The sequence below is a fragment of the Hipposideros armiger genome, unplaced genomic scaffold (assembly GCF_001890085.2).
Source record: "Hipposideros armiger isolate ML-2016 unplaced genomic scaffold, ASM189008v1 scaffold_181, whole genome shotgun sequence".
Taxonomy (NCBI): domain Eukaryota; kingdom Metazoa; phylum Chordata; class Mammalia; order Chiroptera; family Hipposideridae; genus Hipposideros; species Hipposideros armiger.
In genome coordinates this window covers 900,776-906,936 of record NW_017731531.1, presented here as the reverse complement: position 1 = coordinate 906,936, position 6,161 = coordinate 900,776, and the positions used below count along the sequence as shown (strand labels likewise).

At 40.3% G+C, this 6,161-nt stretch overlaps 1 protein-coding gene across 2 annotated transcripts in view; it reads right to left on the bottom strand.

Moving 5' to 3' along the window:
- The window catches only part of PIK3C2A (phosphatidylinositol-4-phosphate 3-kinase catalytic subunit type 2 alpha), a 99,352-nt gene extending 93,618 nt beyond the window's left edge, over positions 1 to 5,734 (bottom strand). The window contains exon 1 of one of the 2 annotated variants that reach the window (XM_019652552.1): positions 5,586 to 5,734. The gene's annotated coding sequence lies outside the window, so the exon portion shown is untranslated. The remainder of the gene's footprint in view (positions 1 to 5,585) is intronic. The other variant, XM_019652553.1, reaches the window with a different exon arrangement.
- Between the last annotated feature and the right edge of the window lie 427 nt (positions 5,735 to 6,161).

The window sequence follows — 6,161 nt, the reverse complement described above, 5'->3', positions numbered from 1 at the left end:
GAAGAGCGCAATGATAGTGCCAACTTGGGCCAGTGAAGCAACGTCCTCCACAACTAGACTGAAGAACAAAAAGACAGCAACTTGTCTGTTCCCCTTCCCCCTATTCCCCAGTGCTGTTCCCATCCCCCCAATTCCCCAATAAAAGTCTTTAAAATAATAATAATAATAACAGGGGAAACTAGGTCCACAGTTTATGGAAATTCTCTGTATTATCTTAACAATATTTCTGTAATCTAAAATGTTCCTAAAAATTAGTTAAATTTTTAAGGCAGCTTATTGAATCTCAAAAGCATTATGCTAAGTGAAGGGAGCCAAACTTAAAAGGCTATGATGCAAGTTTAAATGGCATCCCAGAAAAGCAACATTTATATGACATATAGGAACAACAACAAAAAATCAGTTCTTGCCAAAGACGGAAGGTTAAGTGAAAGGGATTGATTACAAAGGGGCATAAGGACACTGTGGAGTGACGGATATATTCTATATCTTGTGGTGGTGGTAGTGGTTACACATTGTCATATTTGTCATAATTTAGAGATGTACATCTAAAACATATTAATTTTACTGTAAGTAAATTATATCTCAATAAATCTGATTTTTTTTTAACTTAAACAGTTACAGTGCCATGTCATGCATTTCGATACAGGCAGAATTCCAGTCTGATAAGTGTCATGATATCTAGTCAGATGAAACCAGGCTATGAAACTTCAGGCCAAGAGAAAGAGCACCTTTGCCCAACTCAGCCCTGTAATCTAAGAAAAACTTATACACTATACCAAAAAGAGGAGTCAAAACAGTTATAAATTACATTATGAACACATATAAAGTGACGTAATAAATCAGTGTATTATGGCTACTCCTAGCACTATGGTTTCGCTTACAGGTATAATTAAGTCTCCTTCAGTGCTTATCTTTGCGGGGGAGGGAGGAGTGGAAATACATGCTTCACATAATTTCCAAAACTGCAAATAAAACATTTGAAATAGTGTTTCCCTGTTCTCTAATTAGACAGGTATTTTCCTAAGCATATCTCTCTCTCCCATTAACACCCAGGGTCTTTTCCCACCTTACCACAGGTAGGTAAGTACCTGCACGGATTTCCCTATTGTCTCCTCTCCTTTCCCTCACTTTTATTTTGAAAGAGGACTTTGTCTGCTTTTTCCTCTCATTACACAGCAGAACTTTAATAATATTTTATTTTTTCTTGCTTCTGTTATTTTCTGAAGGCAAACTGCCAATTAAAAAAAAATAGCCTGTTTCAATTAATATCTCCCATACTACAAAAATTTTAACCAATTTTCTTTTAACACTGCCTATTCCTTTGTCAGTTCTCCTAGTCAAATTCCTCATTAAACCCCTCCTCATTCCACACCAGAAACTAGCTTTATTCTGCTGCTCATTTACAGTCACACCAATCTCTTTTAGTCATCTTAACCATGTCTTCCACACCATTCAAGCCACACATTCGTAGCCTGTGCTAAGATTTCCTGACTCATCCAAATAATAGAAAATTTGACCACTGGCCTCTAAATTATTTATTGCAGATGTCTATTTATTCTCATCTCTTACCTCTGTCCTGTCATCTTTTCAAATAAGCCTTGCAAATCCTTCCTTAAACCTGTATTTTATTTTCTCTTTAAGTTTCCAAGTTGTTCTGTGTAAACTGAAATAACTGTCCTTGACATCTCATCACGACCTTTTTCCTACAGCAAGTTTAAGATCTAAACTCTACTCAAAAATTAAAAATCCGGCCTCATTAACTCTCATCTATTTAAAATATACCTATACTATTCCTGACAGCTTTTCTTTCCATTAACAATTTTTATAACTAAAGTACTTTCTGCTATATGTATTGTTGTTGGTCCCTCCTAAGTGGAATATAAACTCCCTAAAGGCAGTAAGTACCCATTCTCTAATAAACACTCCGTAATCTGGTTAAGTGCTATTTATCTAAACACTCAGGTACTATATGGAAGAAAAAAAACATTAGGCTTTATATATACATATCTATAAGACATTTTAAGTTCAAGCAATGCCTCTAATATATTATGCTAAACAACCTCACTGGGCTTCGTTTTTCCTCTCTAAGAAAATGAGAAAAATACTCGACCTATTTATTTCACAGAAAATATGGTCTGTGGAGGGGGAAAGCATTAGTTAAGCTATTATCATCAATCAATACAAATGTAAGGATATTACTTACTTTATCATTTTTAGTCATCAGTACTTATTTAAAATAAGCTTTGGGTTTTTGGGTTTTTTTAAACCAAATTCAATGCACAGCAAATTAAGTGACTTGCATTATACATCATTTATTCATATCAATAATGCAACTTCTGTACTGTAAGACTGAGAGCCAGCCATGTGTTTAACAGTAAGGATGTTTAAATTATATAGTACCTTCAAAATGCATTCTCAAGGTTAAAAGATAAATACTTGCAGCTTAGCCAATAACAACTGCCTTCAAATCTGTAAAAATCAGGAATGTTTAAAAATCCCACTCCCTTTTGTATCTAAATTATTGGATTTAAAATTTTAAGAAATCCAAAAGGTAGTTTAATATTGCATAAATTTCCTTTTTAACTGCTTAAAATGTCCATGTGTCCTCTCCCATTGTTTTGAATCCATCAAAGGTGACAAATAACAGATTGCAGAGAAAGGGGGATACAAAATATACATAAATGTACTAAGTAAAGATATCAAAAATGTGACCACCACAGAGACAAGAAAAACAAAGTTTCTTCTAGTTCCAACCATAACCCTATGAACAACCTCAAATATATTATTTCCTAGTGTGACCATAATTCCAATAAAAAGAGCATCATGTATGAATACTATCAAAATGATTAGAAACTTAAAATTACTAGTAACACATTTCTCATAGGAGTTGCTTTTCATTTTCAAGCAGGAATTGAAGACAGAAAAGCAAAATTTTCATACTATCGATCTGCACTGTCAATTATGGTAGCTAGTGATCATATGCACCTATTGAATGCTTGAAATGTGGCTGGTCCGAAGTGAGATGTGTTGTAAGTATAAAATGCACAACAGATATCAAAGACTTACCCAAAAAATGTAAATTATCTTACATATGTGGCTCTCATTTAATATTTCTACTGGACAGCAATGATTTTGAGAGAAGTCAACTCTCAAATAAAAAACCAGATACCAGAAATATAAAGCAGCTTGCTTAATATCACTGCTTGGTAATATCACTGCAGAGTCTAGAACCTGATCACCTTAATCCCACCCTCATTAACAGAAGGAATTCATCCCTTGAGACTCAATTTGCCCATCATCTTCCTGATCGGATGCACTCATTCATTCCCTCTGCATCTCCCAGCCCAAGTGATCACATCCTTTTTAGTATTACTTGGATCTACTACTGCCCTTACAAACATACTGTTATAATTTGTGTTTTTCTCCCTGATCGGACTAGAGAACTTCTTGAGGACAAGCACTGTCTTATTCATTTTTCTATCCCTGGAACCACTGCAGTGCCAGGCACCCTTACAGGGCCTCAGAAAACAATAAGATCTTTCAGAGGGTCAATTTTTAGCCCTACTGAGGTACAACTAACAAATCAAGTCATGGACTATGTGAATGCACAGCTCCAAAACATTCATCTTTATCATTTATCTTCCTTAAATTCTTTTTGGAATATGGAAAATATGTAATAAAATGGTTAATTTATGTTATCAAAGCAATACAAGTTATAAAGCATTTAAAAAAAGTGTTTCGTACTGCTGCTCTGAAAAGTCTGGTCTGATGTTCTGCATAAGAACTCTAAGCAACACTCTCATTTAGTTATAAGTTCACTTATGGAATGTGCTTATTAATCAAGAAGACACTGTGCAAGATAAAGAAAGATTCCTGGACATGAGAATTGATACAGCAATCTTCAATTAATTGAAAACTTTAGAACCATTCATGGCTGAAGGGAGTAACAAAGAATCATATGCTTAATATACAGCAAGTTACTTAAAGTTAGTTTCTAAGATTCCTAAATGCAAGCATAGCAACTTTAACATTCCATTAAACAGAAAAAGTTGTGAAATTTATGGGTGAAAACATTAAAATACATTGCTTTCCAAAAAACAGTGCAAGAAATATGCGTACAAAATACAAATAGCAACAGAGATTTTCATAAGAAATAGATTACTTTGGAATCTATTAATTTAGGCAAAATTACTCCATATGTGCTTTGGACCTAAAAAAACTTTTGAAGTTTAAATTAAATAATAAACCTTTTATCTTTCAGTCACAATGCTTTCCAGTACTCAAAGACCATCTTAATGTTAAACAAGCAGTTATCTTCAACTGTACTGACGTCAACTAAGACACTTAAATCTAATTTGCTACTATGAATAAGACCAACAAGCTCAACTATGGCAGAGCTTCTTAAGTGTCCTGTGGAGACTTGATCACTAGCCAAGGATGCAAAGGTACAAAGTCTCTCCTGGAATCAGGGTTCCTGGACCTCCTAAGTGCAGCCTTCCTCCTTTAAACTATGTCTCCTCCACTCTTCTAAGAGCAGCTTTCTTTTTTCTCCATCGCTTCTAATCCATGGCTTTGATGCTCCAATATACTATTAAACAATTTTCCCAACAGCACTTTTTTGCTTGACACCCACCTGGAAAGATTTTAGTGTACCTTTAATAGGTAATCTTGTTCAAAGAGGGAGGCCTCCTTCCTTAACACTCAATTCAACACCCACTACTAAAAATAAAAATATAATTACAACCTCAACTTCCATCAGTAGAATACAGGGAAAGAACTACCACAGGCTCTTCCACATTCGTTGTCTCCAGGCTTTCCTCCTCCTTTAGTTTTCGTCTTTCTCACTTCCCTTCTCAATCCCTGCTCCCCAGCCCCCGAAAAAAATTCCACAGCTGGAGAATCTCATTTTTAAAGCCAAACCATTTAGTGCGGAAAATAAGTATGTGCTTTTTTCCTTCAATTATGTATTGTTCCTCCGTCACTCGTAAAGAGTTAACCGGCCCGCCCTCCCAGAAAGATGTTGCGCTAAATACACACAGAAATAATACTGTCTTCGCGAAGCAAGTGGATTCGCGGCAAAAAAAGGCAACCGCCAGGAAGGGAGAAGAAAAAGGGTCATTAGCCCCCAAAGCCTTAGATGGGACAAGGAGGTGAAAACAAGTGGGGGAGGAGGCATAAGTGAGAAGTGGAACACAACACGGTCGCCAGAACTTAACAATTCTACAACAGGACCGGCCACTGAGGCTCCAGCCCCGTCCTGAGGGACAAGGGGGTGGCCTCCCCTCTCCCTCTGGAGCAAAACTAACTCCCAGCGCCTCCGCCCCAGTCCCCGACAAGAGGGGCCTGGTACGGGCGCCGGCCCCTCGCACCTACGGCGGGCAGTCGGCAGCGGCCTGGGTGGAAGCAAGGCCCGGAGGGAGGTGAGTCGGGCCCCGGCAGCGCCAAGAGTACGGGATGGAGGGTCAGAGGCGGGCACCCGCGGGAATGGGGGCCCCGGCAAGGGACCTTTTCATCCCGGGATCCCCGGGGGCCCCCCGCCGCCCTCGTAGAGCAGGGTTCCAGGTACTGGCCCGCGCCGCACTCACCGCTCCTCACCTCACGCCGCCTGAGCCTCCGCCTCCTCCATAAGCCAAGCTGCCTCAGCCGCCACGGTCCGAGCCATTTTCCGCTCAGCTGCCTGAGCCGCGGCAGAAAGCTTCGGCCGGACTCCGCCGCCAGCCAAGCACAATACGTCACTTCCGGCCGGGAAGCACCGCCCTTTGCACCCAGGCTTCTTCCGGATTGGCTGGTTCCGAGGGCCTACCTGAGATAGTGGGCGGGGCTTGGGCGAGTCTCGTGAGGAGCCACCTATTGTAGAATAGCTGGGTTTAGGGTCCGACTCCCGCCCGCGCAATGTCGAGTCGGTTCTGGACGTCTCTCCTGGCGGCCCCAGATCTTGGGAAGGGGCGCCTTTGGGATCTTCGGCCCGGCGTCCGAAGCCCGCCAACCACTGAAGAACTGAATTGTTTCCGTGCCCTCTCCCGGGACTCCGCGCGCGCCTCCATCGCGGCTGCGGCTCCCAGATTCGAGGTCTCCGCCCCAGGCCGCGCGGAGATTAGTTTGTGCTCGGAAGACCGAAAGGAATAGGCAAGATACACAATCATTCACTCCACCCATTGTTT